General features: G+C 38.4%; 1 long non-coding RNA gene across 1 annotated transcript; it reads left to right on the top strand.

Annotated features, from left to right (window-relative positions):
- Positions 1-8,348: 8,348 nt before the first annotated feature.
- On the top strand, positions 8,349-10,582 carry LOC124143918. The gene is made up of 3 exons (XR_006862344.2): positions 8,349-8,455; positions 9,592-9,870; positions 10,477-10,582. It is a non-coding gene; the product is annotated as an uncharacterized LOC124143918 (long non-coding RNA).
- The last annotated feature ends 10,164 nt before the right edge of the window (positions 10,583-20,746 follow it).

The raw sequence follows: 20,746 nt of genomic DNA, 5'->3' as shown, positions 1-20,746 counted from the left end.
AGTTCCCTTTTGAAAGGAAATAGGGGTTTATATACACACAATGTTGATGTGCTATGTGAATACGTGGAACATGTCAATTCATCATAAATGTGTCACCTACTAGTGTTCTTGGAGCACAAAGCATATCATCGTTACGATTAGGTCATTTACCAAATTACTGTGCATTTTGCAATCATGGGTCATTGATATGCTCATCACTCAATGCGTTTGAAAGCCATTATTCATATCGTGAGATTGGCGTAGCTAAGTAGGGTATGACATATGTGTATGTGCCTCCTTTATAATACCTAATCACAATCTGATCTAATGTGGAATAGTTCAATTAATAAAGCGACAAAACCCTTTCCATATCCAAAAGAAGTCCCTGCATAAAACAGAGTCGATTGTACAATTCCGACTATATCATGAGCATGTGTTTATGAATCACTATTAACAGTAATGATACCAGGTGTTCGCGAAAAGGTGAGCGTATCCTGCCACATCGGTGGTACCCGTCACGAACACATGCAAAGGCAAGTCAATTGTTCACCTGAAAAAAAACATGGGAACATATGGTACAAGTCAAAATAGGGAATTGCATCGGACATCATTTTTGTCACTGATGTGTCAAAGTGTCCTCCATATGTCCACCTTAAAATCTTTTGAAAGCTTTACTGAGGGCTTGGATGTTGTAACCTTGTTCAATTAACTTCTGAGCAAGAGTCGTATGACGCTCTTTGAAACAAGCCATATTTGGATGGTCGTGCAACTGTGTGTGTTTATGGTGAGAGGACAACAGAAACCCGCCTCAGATACAATGTAACTGCTTTTACATTTCAATAATGTAAGCTAAGTCTTAAATCATGCTATGATATGTATACTATGTTATTGTGATAGACCGTAGATAATGAATAGTGTATTATTAATGTCAGATCATGTCAAGTCCCAACAAATACATTATAAACTTTCAGTATTCGGGGCTTTAACATAGGTACACCTGTGCCGGATAGATTTCTTGGGAGTTTGTTTGACGTTTACGCCATATTTAGCAACATTCCAGCGTTATGACAGGCCGGTAGGTGGATGAGATACTAGTCTGTGCCGGACAAACCAGTGGCAGATCATGTGAGCAGCGTCCCACAACGTTACGGATGCTTACTACCCGATCCTCGCTGTCGGTTCGTACGACAAGCATTAATTACCTCGAACCTATGCCAAACTGGAATCTTCCACCGTGGATAGGTTTCACATGCCCCACGGTAACAGAAAGCCCATCTAGAGAAGGTGTGGTTGACCTGATTATATGTATGTCATCGTATCCCCTATTTGTTTATCCTGCTGTTATTCCAACTTCCCTACATGACAAACCTGTGAAAAGACTTCATTCCTTGACTCATGAGACATTTGTCACAAAACGTGGTTACCATGCTAGGTATAGTTACACCTCGTTCTTCACAGGTTCAGAACAATTTTTCAAGAATAAAACCAAATAGCATCTGACGTTTACTGAGAAAACAGATATACGTTATGTTGGACTTCCTACTTGATAACATTTATTTATTTAGGCATGAAATAGGACTTTCCCTTTATGTCGAGCTATATTCCAGCGGCTGTACTTTTGGTGTTTAAGACATCTATGTAAATATATATGGGTGGTGTAAAAGGCATCCACATATGAATTAACACGTTACCTCTGTTTCTCTTGTGTGCTACTTACCACCAACATGACCTGCACAGTTATGTAACAAATTAAACCATTTTGGAAATTACACATACTCAAAAATATGTTTCTTTTGACGTTCTTTTACAAGAGAGACAAACGATTCAACTTAATAAATATTCAGATTTTTGTAGAGATAATGTAATAAATTAAACGTTGTAGTTAAAATACACAATGAACTGTAGAATTTGTGTTCACTTTTAATTACGTATTGCATGTATAAAAAATACCTCAGGCTCGCGTCCCTTTGAAGAATACTTAAACCTATATGATAGTGCCTTGTTGATTACAAAAATGAGCTCGTGTGTGAATGACTATGACAATTCACAACAGAGGTCATACAGGAGAGGTTTCTTGAACCACTACAACCCTTTCAACCCCTACTCTACATTCTTGTACAACGCTCTAGACATTGATCACCCCATCGAGTTCTACAGCAGCTGGTATATATCAAAAACCGTCCTTCCATCATAGCTTCATTATTTCCGCTAATTTGTAAACTATACCAATCTATGATTAAAAACGTAAGAATGTGAGGTCCTCACAATGTTCCAGCCAAAATGGCAAAATAAATTGGGTTAACTCAATTTGGGATTTTTGTCGTTGTGGCGCAAGGGCGCCGTGAAACGCCGCTTCCTTTATTCCCTATTGCTTTTATAAGTATTATCAAAGTGATTGCATTGACTTTATTTTTCATACGGTTGTTCCGTTTTTATTATTCTAGATGAACGTCACCAATCAGTACGTCTTTGCCCTAATGGAATCAGCATCCATCTGCACTGGGAATACATTAGGCGGCATGTAGATTTGCAAGAAGGAATTGTAAAACTCTGTTGTCTATAATCAAAATTTCACGTACGTTTTCCAAGGTGAATGTGCTTCGTTATATACATAGCTATAGTTGTCTTTTACTTCATCTGCACAAAAACATTCCTCGACAATAACATGCTGGAGTGAGTGAGTGAGTTGTTTAACGCCGCTTTTATCAATATTCCAGCAATATCACGGCAGGGGGCACCAGAAACGAGTTGCTTAATTAATGAAGGCAGGGTCGACTTATTCAGTATAGCAGTTATTCACATTTGTCGCAGCTACAATGTCAACCCTTCAAACTTCTGACTGTCTCATTATTCAACAGACAAAATATACCCCGTCTTGCTACAGTCTTGTTACGTATTTTGCATAAACTCTAAAATAGGACATACTGTAGTGCGGTAGTGTTACAATACTGTGTTGGTGTCAAAACTTTCATCAGATCCGATGATCTTCGTGATATTCATATTTGTTAAGTTTGAAAACTGTGTCACAGTGTATTTCTTTCCGACAATTGTCAACGGCGAGTGAGGGAATGAGTTGGATTATACGCCACTTTCAGCAATAATACAGCAATAAGAAGTCGGGAGACACCAAATCATCTTCACATATTTTACCCATGTGGGGAATCGAATCCATGCCTTTGTCGTGACGAACGATCAATTAAAGCTCTAGGCTGTCCCACCGCCCCTCAGCAGGTTGCAATTACGCTTCGACGAATAATCACTTAAAATACATTATTACATATACATGCAGTTTTGAGCCGCATACACAACATATAGGTGGCAAACATTACGGAATAGGTGAGCTGAGGTTCCCTTTACCAAGCTACTATCATGCAACTTATTACCATGTTCAGGAGACATGTGCAGTAAGTGTGTGTTGTAAATATTTCTTGTCTCATTTTTTGCGTCAAAAAGAGACACACTGATATCGCTGAATAGGGTTGGGTGGCCTGCCTAAATTAAGATATAAGTCTTATCTAGAACTTTTACCACTTTATTGAAAGATCTGTAAGGATCATGATCACTTGTGAACATTGCATCTGAAAATGTCACCTTACATTGTACATATGGATAACTAGAAGTTGTTTACATGCTAACATAGAACACCTATAAATATAAATTGTTATTAATAGTTAAGTAATATAACTGCGCCAGTCACAGGGATTGGCCTCTTTCCTGTTGCCAACATTGAGCTTCCAGATAGATCCAATTATTACCTGTTGCTTGACATTTTCGTTGATGAGAATTCAATCACAACAAGAAATGAAAAGAAATACAGAGTGTATGTAACTATATTTATTTATCAGGTCAATCAAATTAGTCTCCAAAAACAAGCAAAACAATGGACATTTTCACATTATGACCACACTTTGAAAGTTCAAGGACCGGGAAGTAAGTGTTGCATAGGACATTGGGGAATGAACGTTGACTTTCATACATGCCTTTCATCCACGTACAAATGTAGAGACCTTGAACTGCTGACCATGAAGGTATACTTACCCTGGACGGCCTCAGGATGTAGCTGTCATGGGCCTCAATGATATCACTTACTACAACACGAATTCGTGATAGACAGGAAATACATAAAAGGCCGTTGTCCGTATAATGCCTCTTGTTCTATATGAATGCATGCACGAGCAAAATGTATTTTTTTATTGTATCGTCAAGGAGCCAACATATTACCCGACAATGGTCTCTTTAACTGCCATTGTTCTTTTGTCAGTTTCAATCCTGCACAAAGAATTATTATGTTCACGCTTTTTTCATATGTATTTGTTTATGGCTTAGGTACAGGTATATAAACTCCTCGATATTCAGTTTGTTCAAAACATAATCATTTTCCAGACTAAAGCAGCTAACCTTTGAGGTATCTCAACAGTAAGTACAAACGATGTTTTTGATGCCATAGGTTTTTACATGCAGAAGTAAAAACTGTATATATATGCATATGGCTCAATATTTTTTTTATTGAAAGGTATACACAAGAGTTAAATGTACTACAGTGTATAGTTTAAATATAATGCTTCTGCATAATAACCTGTTCCAAACAAAATACAGTTATGAGCTCATATTTGTCTTCAGATTAAAAACGGTTCACGGTAACACATTACGAATATATTTCTTTAAATAACTATTTCTGTAATATAATTAAGCAATTGGAATTTCATCTTTTTCAGTCAATATCGTCACCATGATTTCCAAAATTATGCTGATTGTCCTCCTCGTCAACGTTGCTGTCATTACGGCGTTCCCATCGCCAAATAGCCCCATTGGTACCAACTCTTCCAACCCCTACAGTTTCTTCAACATGTTCACGCCAAGGCAGAATTCAAACAATGGTGGCTTCTTCAATCAATTGTTGAACCCTTTCAACCCCTACAACAGAATCATGTACGGATTATTCGACATTGAGCCCTTCTTCGACTTTGGATTCAGGTAAGTCACTTCCCACCATGGATTCGTTAAGTGATGTTTTCTGGTAACTTGTACAAATATAGAAGTAACTTGTACAAATATAGAAGTGGGTAATTCAGCAAGTAACTGCTGCTTTGCGCCGCAATTCACTTCAAGCAAATTCAAGTTTTACTGCTGTGGTCAGTAAATAATCGCATCTGGGTCCCGCAAACCAGTGACAGAAAGCACAAACAATTATCCACGCAAGTGCACATCTCATTGAATCCGACCAGTTGTTTCAACTGAATCGCCTGTGACGACCATCAATATGGTGCTGGGGACAATTCTAACTCTGGTCCCCATGGGTATTTGCCTAAGACATACATGTACATGTGGATACATGCGGTTAGAACTGGCACGCTAGGGCGGCTCACGGAATCTGACCGGATGATTCAATTTAGTCGCCTGTGACGACCATCAATGTGGTGCTGGGGACAATTCTAACTCTGGTTCCCATGGGTATTTGCCTAAGACATACATGTACATGTGGATACATGCGGTTAGAACTGGCACGCTAGGGCGGCTCACGGAATCTGACCGGATGATTCAATTTAGTCTCCTGTGACGACCATCAATGTGGTGCTGGGGACAATTCTGGTCCCCATTGGTATTTGCCTAAGACATACATGTACATGTGCGTACATGCGGTTAGAATGGGCACGCCGGGGCACGGCTCACATAATCTGACCGGATGATTCAATTTAGTCGCCTGGTCATCATGAGGATTTACCTACATGTATACAAATGTATGATCAATATGGAGTAACTCACTAAATAAGTTGATAAGATATACAGTTGTGTCATATATGACATTTTACACAACAGTGTCGGAGATTAGAATAATAATTAACAGTCTATGTTCATTTGTTTTCAGATAAACCATTTTCCTCTACTCTTGATGGATTTTTGCTACAAACCAAAATGAAATTGAATGACAAATGGCGAAAATAAACGTTTAATCTTTCCTATTTGCGTTTGTATTAATCTACACACTGGATGCCGTGGTATATTTACACATAACGTGACGGGGCAGTGGGTTAGCCTTGTGTAATGGCTAAAGCGTTCTCTCGTCACGATTTCCCACACGTGTAAAATGTGTGAAGCCCATTTGTGGAGTCCCCCGCTGTGATATTGCTGGAATCTTACTAAAAGAGGCGTGAAACCATACTCACTCACGCGCAAAGAGGGTTTGGGTTATCCAGGCACAGTCAGGCTGGTTAAGCAAATACTTATAAATGTCATTTGAGTTTTGTAAGCATATTGCTGACGATTTTGGCTGGGTTATATTTGAAATAGCATGTTGCTGTCTTCTTGTTTGAAGTACTTCTTTCGTGATCACAGTGTATCAGACCCTGTACAACCAAATCAATTTCATGAAGAAATCCCTGCTTAGCGCAGATTCCTTTGAACGATTTCGACTACAAGCATGTGTTTAAATCAAACACTATCGAATAATGATAATACCAGGTGTTCGCTAAAAGGTGAGCGTATTCTGCCAATCAAGCACATTGCAAGCTACATTATCAGGCTATCAGATTGTCACAAGAGGTGAGGTGAAATAGGGTTTAACGTCACGTCGAAGATTATTGCACTTGTATAGCGACGTGCATGCACGTGTGTGTGTGTGGCTGCTTGTACTAGTCGGGACTGATGCCGATTATTAGTGCTAGCCCACTGAGATACCATGCCGCAGTTTTACATGAACGCCCCACTCAGACACAGTATACTGACCCCGAGCCGACCAGTCCTTGATTTAGCCCCTTAATGCCGAGCGCCAGACAGGGTAACAACAAGTACCATCTTTATAACGTCTTTTGGTATGACCCGGCCGTGGACCGAACCCCGGACTTTCCGCTCTCCGGGCGGGCGCTCTACCACTAGACCACGGAGGCGGTCTCTAGATATCTGAAATATGGGCAATGTTAAATGAATAATTAATACGAAATGAGAAAAGGTTTAGTGACAATATGTTGTGGAATCGCTTATATATGATCTCAGAAACACTCATTATGATGGGCCCACCATTGTCGACAGTAGCGGGTTTATGGTTTTGTTTAGCCAAGATGTGCTCCCACGAAGTGAATCCACTCACGTGACATTGACATGTATTATGTTGTTGATTGATTTTTTAAATGTCTGGCTGACCTCTTCGATGAGAGAATGAAAAGTTGTAACCAATTGCCCACTACACTCGGTTTCATTCAAAAACATAATATAATTAATTACACGTACTCTTTTGTTGCAATCTTACCCACCACATAAATTATTATACATTGACTTGGTCAGGGTAGACATTATAAAGTGATAATACTATAAATACATACTGTTCATTCGTACTTGGTTACCTTTATTTATGGGGGCGGTAGGGTAGCTTAGTGGTTAAAGCATTTGCTTGTCACACCGAAGGCCCGCTTCCGATTATCCAAAAAGGTACAATGTGTGAAGCCCATTTCTGATGTCCACAGCCGTGATATGTCTGGAAGCGGCGTAAAACCATACTCACTCACTATTTGAAACAATAACTTGTGAAACGAGCATAAAAAGTTTTGGCAGAAAATGAATTTGAAATGTTCATTAAGACATAGTCTACCTGATACTTTATGTATCACGATTAAACACGACATGTATAGAATTCAAATGATCTGCAAATGAATTATTGAAAATAAAATATGATGTCAGATGCAATTTCCTATTTTGATTTGCTCCCTATCAATATGTTCACGTCTTTCTTCAGGTGAACAATTGACTTGTTTTGCATGTGTTTGTGATGGGTGCCACCGCTGGGGCAGGATATGCTAACCTTCATGCGAACACCTGGTATCAAATCAAACAAGCTTTAATTGCCACCCTCACTCGACGAGCCATAACCAACTGTAATCCGCACAGTCTCAGCAAAGAAATTCAGCATCTGAAACACTTTCCACACTGGTGGAGAAAACTCAAGAAAAACAGCAAAAAAGATCCCGTTTCCAACCAAGTCCAAACCAACCCCATTACCCATCCTCCTCCTCATCCTCGTCAGGCCCTTCCAGTCACCAGGTCAGCAGGCTGCTCACCAAGACAGCCAACACAGACGTGGCTTTCACTTCAGACAGGACACTAAAAACATGCTTCATGCCAACAGTGAAGGTCCAAACTTACACTTACAGTGACCACTCAACATATAAAAGTGACCGTGAAAATGACTGATATATTTACACGTTATGCGCGAATCAGTGAGCATGTTACTTGTTTATCCCTGATTTACAATAGTTCGCCTTAGGCGATTGCATAACGCCGCCCTTCGTTGTTGTAATGTGTCGTGATCCACACTGGACGTGTGTCAGAATATGTTTATAAGTATGATGTATGATGTATAGTATGATGTATAGATGTGGTCATATGTACTAGTATATAAAGGTTAACACATTGTTGGAGAAACATCATCATCACTTCGGTCCTACACTGAACATCCCGTGCAGCAAAGCCGAATACGCCGTTAAAAGTAAGTTTTCTCTTTTTGGAGAATGGCATCATACACTCTTAGTCAGATGTGTATCAGTCGCAAAATTGATTAACATTACATTTCTATGATTGCTTTAATATTGTATTATACACATGCTTCGTACAAATATGAATAGCATTGAAAAAAATATTATTAAAGTCTGTATAAGTCGGGTAAAGTCGGTATAAGATTAGAAGGTGACAACCGTCTGTCTCATAGTCCAGATTTAATCACAGAATTAACCCAAGACATCTTATCAGTATGTGGTATACGTTTTAAGGATCGCGATTATGTCATATTAACTATGTTATTTGTGCGCATCACAATTTAGCCACGAAAAAATTACTTCAACAAATGGGTATTCCCTGTGTGTTAAATCTAAGTTCAAAAGTTAATAATGGTGACACGTTTTGAGCACGGGCCTGTCCAGTTATAATAATATGTTCTGGACATGGCAGTCATTGCCTTCTATTTAAGCCAAACTGAATATACAATACTACGTGTCGGCCATCGCAAGAACAATTCAGTTAACCATCGCGTCTTAAGTATATACAAATAGGTAAAGTTATTCCTTTAATTATTTCAAGAGAAAAAAGTTCCCAATGAAAACGTTCAAGTCCTCATTCTGCTATAACCAATGTAACATAGCCACCTTGCATCACCTCATATATGAGGATACATATGCAAAGAGGGTACTGTGTCTGTCCGTGACAGCTATTTTGGCGTTCTCCACTTAATCGTTGACTTTTGGCCAATATATGGCCAGTGTATATAACATGTGACACTATAATAAACATTATTCTCTCTTCTCTCTCTCTTCTCTATATTTTGACAGGACGAAATATGGTAACAAATGTAAAATATATATTTGGGATGTTCCTTTGGCAAGATGAGTGGAAGCTAATTGGCAATGTAATGACCTATCAACCACTCAAGTCACACAGTCTCAGTTATTTTGTCAGTAAAAAGTAATATTGAAATCGCCCAATAGTGTGAATAGTTTTCCCATATCAAAATATGAAACACATTAATTCTGAGAATCTTTTTTTCTTCTTGCATGTATTGATATCGGCAACCATCTGGTCTCACAATACATAATAGTGCATATACTCATTCTTGGCTTTATTTTACTTCAGCCTCTTCCACAATGCAACTGAAACACGTCTTCCTTCTCCTTGTCGTCGCTGTTGCTGCCGCTAGTGCATATAGAACGGTTGGTTCTAGGAACAGATATCCATATGGTCGCTATGGTTATGGCTATGAGATTGAGTTCCCTGACTTCCCCGACTTCGAGTTCCCCCTGTACATGCTGGGACGAGGTGGTCGACGTGGAGGACGTGGAGGACGCAGGTCACAAAACACTTACAACACATTCGCCAGACTCGCTACACTGGATGCTTTAGACTTAATCTAAGGTAAATCAGATATCCCTCGTGTTGATGTCCTGTTATGTTGGGATCCCGTGCTAAGATCCCGAGTACATCCTACTTGTGGTGCACACTGATTAAAGTTGGAATCGATGAAGACAGAATGTACCTATTTGTTATAACGTTGATACTCCATCAATGCTACGTTTCGGCACGGTGCTAGATTCAGGCAACAACACCAACACCGAAACGTTGCATTTAAAGAATAATGACATTGTAATATGTAAGCGAGCTCTGTATTCATTAATACTAACTTCTAAAATACCACTTCCAGATAACGTTGGGATGGGAAGTGTGGCATTGTAAATTATATACCATCATACATGTACCTTGATTGCTTAAATCGAATAAGTATATTGCCTCATCCAGAATCGACTATTTACAGTAACAGTTTTTTTGTACATGGTTATCTACTCTCTGCCTTGTTAAACGTTGCATTGATCAATTTGCACTATTCATGCAAGGTTAAATAATGCCAGATCGTTATTAAGGCTGACGAAAATGGCTTTTATCACTCCATCAATTAACATTATGTTTTCATGATCGTAGTGAATGTACGGACATGTATTTTTACACTCAATTTTTACTTTTCAGAAAAAACTACGGACTCTACACCGGCACCAGTACTCGTGCAGAAGAATCTATTTATAATTTAACTTATTTGATATTTATTTGTCCATTAAAGAATATTCAAAGAAAATAATTATTGACTTTTTTATTGCTTAATATCAAGCAGTTTTCAATGAGAAACAAAATGCAAAATCGGCAGATAATCGAGATTGATTATATTCTCTGGCGCTGGCTTTTTGAATTTGTGTTCACCAGTAATAGTAAATAATATTTTTAAAATTTAATATCTAAAATTTGATAGGACCTAGTGTATGTGTATGCCTGCGACCATCTGAGCGAACACGCAGTGTTATAGGTGTAGTACCAACATTCATCGGTATATCGGTGACAGGTGTATGTGGTATAAACAATGAGTTTCATTCCATATGTAGACATTTGCCAATATGGGAGTTCGGGATATTATGACAAAAATACAGGGAGGTGTTATTTATTGTCTAGGTTCATATCTCACAGTGAATGCAGACTGTAATTCCTCATTATTACATGTTTGAAGGGATGTTAAAACCAAACACTGCATGTAACTCCATGACAGCGATCCCACATATGGACAATGCATCGATGACACAAAAAATATGGTCCCCTTTTCAGATTATGTAACCCCGATATATAAGATCTCAAACTGAATGGTCAAAGATATTCAATACGAAATAATATAAACTAAATTAACACTGCAAATACGAAAACGTCGTTTTTTCCCGTATATGGTCATTGGACGGAAAAACGACGTTATTTGGACGTTTTCAAACCATCGTTTTTCCGTCCAAATAACGTCGTTATTTGACATCGGAATTTAATGGGAGAGAACGATAGCGTTAAGCTCCTCCCTTTCTTGATTGACATTGTCAATCAAGCAACAGCGTCTACCGGTATTTCTACTTCTCAGATTTCATTGGTCAGTCCCCGCGTGTTAGATTACAGGCGCGCGTTTGACGCTGCACTCGAAGCGCTTAGCGGAAGTACTGAAATCAATCGTTCTGCGCATGCGGATTACTTAATGCCTTGACCAAATTTTCCGTTCTGTGCATGTGCGATTTCGCGTATTGTTTCCTAGATTTAATGTCACCACTATTTGACAATGGTTCATAAACACAGTCACGTGAATGTTCGGAATCGTAATGAGTAACTCCATTTAAATTGAAGAGGATCCCCAGTGATATGGGAGATTCCAAGATGAAACTATTCTATGGCTATCTAGGCTGCCACCCAAACCGATCTAAATGGGACCCGACAGCTTATTGTATGCTATATAGTCATATGGAAGTGGACAAGAACTATACATTGTATTCCGGCCGATTGTTCTTGCATTTACTTATAAGTCAGGAAAATGGACTTAAAAGGGGAGTTGTTGAATGTAATTATTTTAATTATTAAATGTTGCCTATACACTAATCTGGACGAACTTGTTCTGTTTATGTCATCCTATATACTATTAGTATGTTACCGTTCTAAAGTCAACCTCTCACATAACATTATATTGTTCATAGTATCAAAGTTTAATCAACAATATCAAGAGCAGCGATTTAAACCACTGAAACACCCAAACACAAGGCTGTTATCAAGCGCTAGTGCAGACGTGATGCATCGTAAAAACTGTATCGTGATGTCTTCAGAAATTCAATTATACTACGAGATAGTACGGCTAACGCTGACTCACCGGTGGAACAAAGACAATATCGCTAATAAAGGTATAACGTATTTGAATGTTAATACTAAAGACAAACAATCATTATTTTTGCAGTGACGATATAACACGTATACACGTTTATTGTTAAGTTTCATCAGTTTTGCTCTTCATTTTAATAACTTTGTTTTCACATATATATTTAGCAATACCCAACAAGCATGTCATACATAATTATGGGGCAGTTTTCAATCTTGTACTGACTTACCCTGGTGTTAATGAGCGAAGTTTATTGGCTTGTGTGTAAAACCCCGTTTTTCTGGTAATCCTATTATTACCTAGTTTATTTCTATCTAATGACACCCTGTTCTCTGGATCATGGCTCCGTGACTATCCATAACAATTAAGATGAACATTCAGTTCAGGTAAATGAATGAGTTTGTTTTGACGCTACAGTCAGTCAAAAAACCAATGCTGTGAGGTTTGATAACACACTTCTACCAGGTAGAACACCGTGGATCCTCATTTTCTGCCTAAAGAGAATCATAGTTCATATGCTAATCCATCTGCGAATACCCTCCCACTCAAGATGACCTTACTTGTTGCTAAATCTATCATCTATCCCCCCAATCTCACCCCCGCCCCCACCCCCATCACGCACGCACGCACGCACGCAAATACGCACGCACACACACACACGCACACGCGCGCACACGCACACACACACACACACACACACACACACACACACACACACACACACACACACAAACAACTGACCTAAATAACCTGGACAGGAAATACTGCTGATAGCCTCTGTTCAACTCAGCCGCGCCACCGCAGAATGTTCGTCCAACTCTGCAGGGGGTATTCTCAGTGGCTTCAAACGCGCTGAAATGTTTTCGCCTTGCATCCAAGATGGTGGACAAGTGAAATCGTATGAAATTTGGCTATTTTAGGTCCTATCTCTTTTTTGATTACCCAATAAAGTCAATTCATAGTTACACGGTTGTGAAGAAGCTTACAACTTTATAAGACTTATTCATCTCATTCCAAAAAGGCTACTCGCGCTCACATAAAGTTGTAGTTATTATGTCACTGTTTTATTTCTTTAAAAATATATTACATGTTCAACAATAACAAAATACATTCATGCGCGGCATTCTCTGCCTAAAGAAGATCATATAGTTAACATGCTAATCCAACTCGAACTACCATCCCGCTCAAGATGAATGTTTTATGTAACATCCAACAGGCCCACATTTACGCACGCACGCACGCACGCAAGCACGCACGCGCACACACATATTTGGATTTACCAATCCCTGAATTGAGAAGACGTGCGTTACGAAGCTCCTCCAAGTCATCATCAATATCCGTATATGTCTGTGATATCATTACCCATCCAAAGCCGAATATACATTTATTGTGTTTTCTTGACAACAAATGTTATAATTGGGATAACACTTTCTGAGTAAAGTACAGATTCTCATACTTTCTTGGTTTGAGTCCCGTCCGGGATTTGAACCCACACTGTGAGTGAGGCACCCAATCGCCAGAACACAAAGTTGGCGATCTAACCCAGCCACCGAACTAAAAATGTTAGTCCAGATGACGTATACTTTGTGTACTCCTCTGACAAGAGAAAAATGGCACGGCTTCTATGACCGAAAGCTTTGAACCAACAATGCCTTTAAGAAAGTGGTCAACAGTAACACACATTATATTTGGATACCACTTTCTCAGTAAACTACATATTTTTAGGGTGGAGATAATAGACGTTGATGGTTGATTATCAATGGACAAATTAAAGCCAAAACTTAACTTATGAATGATTGGTAATGGGAAATGGACAATGGGCAAACGGGAGGCGGGGTAATCAGCGCCATGCCAGTTATCTGTTGGCTTCCCTTGTTGCGTTCCCTTCTTTGCTATCTTTTTACTTTTATTGTTCTTACAGGTACAAATATATGTTCTCTGCCTCATAGCATTTAATAATATGCACCTGATGAAGGAGAAAGTATATATTCCGAAACGCAGTGTTCCTCCGTTGACATCCATAAATATTTTTCCTTGTGTGTATCAGTTCTTAATGCCCTTCAAATACTCAATCTAGCTTTGTTTTTAAATGTGGTGATATGTGCGTAGAATATAATATGGTCATGCCTATATACATTTGGGTCTTTGTCTACATAAGCATTTAGACATACAATTTAGAGCTAAGGACATTGCTAATTCTGCAGGCATGAAGTACACGTCATAGCAAGCTGTGATCTTTATTCATACTTTAGATATTCGTAATGGAGATCTGTAACTAAAGTTTATCGTAATCTTCCGCAACTCTCACCTCCTGACCAGTTGAACGTCTTAGTGCATTCAGATGCCATTGTAAAATTCCAGGCTGCCCCTCTTTCTGTGATGTTTTGACGGATGAAATCTATTGCGTTATAATAATCTCTGTTTGCTGATATATAATAATGTACATGTTGTAAATATTTACGATATTTTAAACGTGTAATTCGATACATATGCAATGCAATGTGAACATAAGTGCGGATGCACGAAGGCGGTTATAGTCATAGTTATACTGCGATGGATGTAGGGGAATGGTAGGAGGGTGTATGTATGTATGAAAGCACGAATACCGATACATGAGGGCGGATATAGTTATAGTTCGATGGATGTTGGGGAATGGTGGGAGGATGGATTATGTATAAAAGCATACGCATGGATCCATGATGGCTGACGTAGACATAATGGTGGGGAAAGAAGAATGTGATGTATGTGTGTGTGTGTGTGTTTGTGTGTGTGTGTGTGTGTGTGTGTATGTGTGTGTGTGTGTGTGCGTGCGTGCGTGCGTGCATGCGTGCATGCGTGCGTGCGTGCATGCGTTGTGAAACGAGGGTTGGCGAACATGTTGTCAGATGATTGTGTGAGTAAGTTAAGTGGTTGAGGATGTGGCAGGTATGAGTATTGACTTGGGGTTGGGGGACTGGTTGTGCCTGTACTGAGGTCTTTTGTTTCACTCACTTATAGTGTTTTCTTTTACTCAAATACTGATTTACGCATTTTAATGACTGAAACTGTAGTGACTCAAAGGTCATACTGGCCGGGCATTCAACATATCTACCCCAACTACATAAGTAGCCATTTTTATGGTGTACAATTCTTCTTCTACCTCACACACACACACACACACACACACACACACACACACACACACACACACACACACACACACACACACGCACGCACGCACGCACGCACGCACGCACGCACGCACGCACGCACGCACGCACGCACGCACGCACGCACACGCATTAATTGTTTTATTAAATGTATCTTCGAGAGTCAGTAAGAAACTAGAAATAACTGCCTTTGTTCTGTAAACCTCACCAAGTTTCAGCTTTCGCCTCTTCCTTTGTGGACTGAGGTTTCACATTTGTAAAATTATCTCTCTTATCTGTCTGTACCATCAACTTAACTGCCCTCACCCCCTGCAGTTTTCCCGTCCCATATTGCCAAGCAGGTGACCCACAAGGAGGAATACCGCCCTCCCTCAGTCCAGTGATACTGTGCCTAGCACAATATGTTGGGGATACGTAGCCTTGCTGTGGGCAAACATTTTGTAACAATTTGGCAAACTTTGATATGTAAACAGCAAATATTATTCAGTTTTATTTCAACAAAAACGGAAAAAATCGGATCCTACTTATTTTGTGGATACCATAACAATAAATCAAGCCAATAGATCGTTTGAGCTGGCATGAATATAAAAAATAATTAGCAAGTCGATAGTCATAATTCCCTCTGTTGGTCCCACGTGAAATGTTCTTCATGAATAGAATAGATGGCTGATAGACGTTCGACCGAATAATATCATTTGCTAACTTCAACTGTTCATCTAATTTCCATGAATGTATGTTACATAGTTCATATGTTCATGGGCTTCTTCACTGAATGTATAGTGTGGAGGACTACTTCACTTGAGGATAAGTAACATAAATAATGATGATTACTATGATAGTATTGCCATTATTGCGGGACCAAACTCAAATCCTAAAATGGATTTATCTAACATGGCCGCTGTCGGATTCTATTCAAGGAATCATCCTTATTTAAGTACGGGTAAATATTGTAAAGCGTGTATTTTTTCCTAATTTAACACCCTAAAAGAGGCTGTACGTAATGTTGATATCTCATATAGAAATAAACGAGTCTCGGTCGTTGTTTATCGTACAATAAACAACTCCCACTCGTCGTTTGTTTCTTAATTACATGACCATATACACTAACATTATATCTTTTCATGTTTATCGGTCAACAAAAGCGACATAAGCATTTCCATTTTCATGAGAAACCCTTGCCAAAAGTAGCGCCAACTGCACCATTGCGACAACATCAGGAGCACGTTTCATGATTCATCATAATAAATGATGACATTGGATGCTCGCAAAAACGCGAGCTCATTCCGATCCACTAGTGGCACCCGCCACAAACACATGCAAGGCAAGCCAATTGTTCACCCGAAAAGGCAGAGAATTGCATCTGACATCATTTTTGTCATTGATACGTCAAACCTGGAAATGCCGTCTACACGTCCAACACAAAGCCCAAGCCAGGACCCAAATCCTTCAAACTCGGCCAAAGTTCTGTTAATTAAATACATTTCCCCCTAACCTTAAATAATCTATACTAGTTCTGAAGTAAATCGTATTTACCGTATGAATCGTCTTATGTTATTTATTGCCGATAAACAGAATAGGCACACTTTCTGAAAGTACTGTGTGATAAGTCACGCACCAAACCTATACTCTCGATATACATGCTGCTCTTACTTTAAAAAGAATATTGGGTTAACAAGATACGTATATTAAAGTACCATGCTTTCCTGATGTGCTCTCATTCTAATTTGAAATAATGGCATAAATAGTTACCACTCATCTTTCAATATTTTTCAAGGTTGGGTTAATCACGAACATATTTGAATATGTACAACATCTATACTTACTTATCTTTATACTTAAAGGCATCAGGTTTGTCTGTCATAAGACCCCGAAACAAATATGTCCAACACAGCCCAATATTTGGCTCTTGGCTCCTTGTTCTTATATTTTATAAGTATTGTTTAAACAACTGTTTTTTTCTGTAAAATATGTTCATTTCAGAAATTATATGTTATTCTAGCATTAGGTCTGTGGTACGTTTACTGCATCAGCATTACATTAAAACGATATTACATTATATAAATCCATACAGAGGAAATGCTTAACATTTATCTTTTAACTTGTTTTAACGACTTGCTTTATACATATAAATGTGGACATATATGTATGGACATTTGGATGATACAGATATACCTCCTTAAAGATAGTGTTCGTAGATGACTGTAGAAAATGGAATAATTATGTGAGTAATCGGGTTAATACCACGTTCAGCAATATTTAGCCATATTGCGATATTGGTTTCCAACATACAAGACGGACCATGAAATTATGACTTGAATTTGGACCTGACTTTCTGGTGTGATGTAACACCCCAGAATCTCCGGTAGAAAAAGGGCTCAAAGCACGAATTAAGATCACGAGATGGTACTGATGTATGCATCTGGACATATATTTGCGTAGTATTACTACCTTAATTCATCAGTATATATGTATTTTGCATAAAAGGATATTATAGGATCGACGCTGACATGCGCATATAACCTATTCACCAGTGCTGTAATATTTCATTTCTTCTGACACATATCGACACGAGAAATTATATTTAAATTTAAAAGGAGCCCAAGTTGGATAGAAATTTGAGTCTGAACCTGTTGAACAAGGCTTGTTTCATTTTGGGCTATAGCATTGCCGCAAGGCCTGGGCGGAAGGGAACACCTGTTTGCACCCATCAGATACCAATCACAACTTCTCTCTCCAAACGAAAACAAAATACGAAAAATGTCGGAAGTGTATCCTTCTAATTTTCTATTTAGATACATGTTTTAACTTTAAAGTAATTATATGTATCTCATGTATTATTGGTATCTGTGATGCTGGTACCGTTTTGTTGCCATTGTGTAGCTTTTGTGGAGTTATTATGAATATCAAATACATGCCTTGAAATATGGACTTGTGAAAGAACTCATCATTGAATCATTTGCATTTAAATTAATGCATATACCATTTACTTGGCGTGTATGGACATATTATCCATCTACTTATACACACTTATTATGGACATATACAGAATTTCATTGTACCTTATTATTTAAAAAACTACCCGTGAAGATCCGGGTTAGAATAGGAATTCAACAACCTATGCTTCTACGAAGGCGACTTGGCTCGCTGACTTGGTTGATGCATGTCATCGTATCCCAAATGCGTAGATCGGTGCTCTTGATGATAATGACTAAATTGTTTGGTCCAGACTGGATTATTTACGAACCACCGTCATATAGCTGGTATATTGCTGAGTGCGGCGTTAAACAACAAACAATCAAACAAAATCTATATAATTATTAAACACCTTCCAACAATGAGAAATTAAACTTATATTTTCTAAATATTCTGTTATATTTATAGAATAATTTGATTCATAATTTAATTATTGCGTTGCTTTCTTCCCTGTCATTCAATGTGCATGTTCAAACCCCTAAACTTTTAATATTTCATTTTTCATAAATGGCTACGTTAGTGCGTTGCCTAGATCTCTTGTTACCTACTCACAAGAATAGATTAAAATAATTTGTTTTACTATCATATTTCTGTTTATCTAATTCATAATACGAAATTGTTGATTCATTTATAATAGTATAGATCATATTCGTGTATATCACTATCTGATGCTAAGGTTTTATTTCAGAAAATATAATTAATTCAAAATGTAGAAAGATACACAATTTGCCATTATTTGACTTTTAAACTGTACAAAGTATGATATAATGATCGGAATGCCTGTAACGGGTAGTATTTAAGAAAGAAATATTTGTCGAGAAGTCCCATTTTTCAGATATGCCCTTCAGTAGTATTATTTCATATCTCCAGAGAGAGGTTTACATTGTAGTTCTCATTATTTGTGGATAATTCAAAAAGCAACATAGAAAATATATATGCTACCATGACGAAAGAATACAGAGTATACATAACTCGCAATTCTATATATTCAGCAAACAGCCCCAAACCGAAACTCCACAACATATCCGATTACACTGATTAAGGCTGTCCCAGTTCTCCATGCGATACTGACGCCCGTTCGTCTCCCAGACCATACAGAATAAATTTAAAAGGAATCCAGCTCAAGTCTAGAACGATTTGGCAAGCCTAGATTGCCTTAATTCTATCCATGAAAGTAAGCATTAATAAAAAAATATTTGTTCTTGTCTGCTTCAGATTATATTTTGTAGATACTTATTTTAACTAGGAAAATTGTACTGACACCGGCGCTGTCCCTATTGAAGCTATCCATAAGAATTTCGAATTGCCGTCCATTGTTCGATGTCAATACATCGATGACAAGTGAGGATATCATAAAGTAATCGTTGATGCCGCGCTACACTTTGATAAAAAATATAATCAAGTTGACTGGTGTGTACATTACTACAGTGAATATGTACATGATCATGCCCTAATAATCAAATGCCGTAATGTCAAATACTAATTTATTATTGTGTGATGAATTTAACTGGATCAGTGGTAACATGTGATATTAATATTCCATCAATTTCTTTTCTTGTTGGTCCATCCATGTCTACAAAATGAAAATTATACAATTAAAATGGAGTATAGAACAATTCTTAATTTCAGGCTAGAGCTGTCGAAATCTAGACTTTCCCAATCATTATAGACTTGAGATGGTCTCATGTTTTACATTATTCTCTTGGGTCAACGTCACAGCTCATACCATACACTAACAAGACCAGCTTGCCCCCCGCCGGAGCGCCTGGATTTTGGTTATATCATCTAACATGGCCAACTCTGCTCTTAAGTAAACAAGAACCTAATCAGCGAGTGGTCCTTTATCATCCCTATGTGGCTGCTTATAAAAATCTGATATCTTTTCCCAAAGACCTGGTTAATAATATATTTTCTGCTGAATATTCGAAACAAATAGAGTGAGTTGGTATTACATGTACATATGTATACGGTTCTATTTTAAATGACTGCAGCGCTCCATTATGAAAACAATTTGTTTTAACGCCGCTCTCAGCAGTATTCCAGTGATATATGACGGCGGTCTGTTGTATATGAAATATATGCCAATTGAATCTTGAATCTTGAAAGTTGTAACATTTCTGCAAATAAGTATCACATGCAGTATACAGTATATCAACTGCAATATACTGTATACATCAGTATACAGTGTGTCGCGAGCCCTGCGCTGGGCTGGAGCACACATTTCCTACACCTCTCCCTTCGGCAAACACATCACGAGGGTTGCAACGAGGTCACAGGTCAGGCGTGCACTCGTCAGTTGTCTAATACGGTCAAGAGTAAGATCTTCCGGAAGACCACTGCACTGGAGGTATGTGGATTATTGGGGAGGTACTACGTGTTTGGAACTGGGAGTTGAACACTAAGCACTTTCAGAGAAGAGCTCACAATAAAACGTTATGGACTCGCGGACGGA

Source organism: Haliotis rufescens, unplaced genomic scaffold (genome assembly GCF_023055435.1).
Source record: "Haliotis rufescens isolate VD_foot unplaced genomic scaffold, xgHalRufe1.0.p SCAF_12, whole genome shotgun sequence".
NCBI lineage: Eukaryota > Metazoa > Mollusca > Gastropoda > Lepetellida > Haliotidae > Haliotis > Haliotis rufescens.
This window is presented reverse-complemented; position numbering and strand designations above follow the sequence as displayed.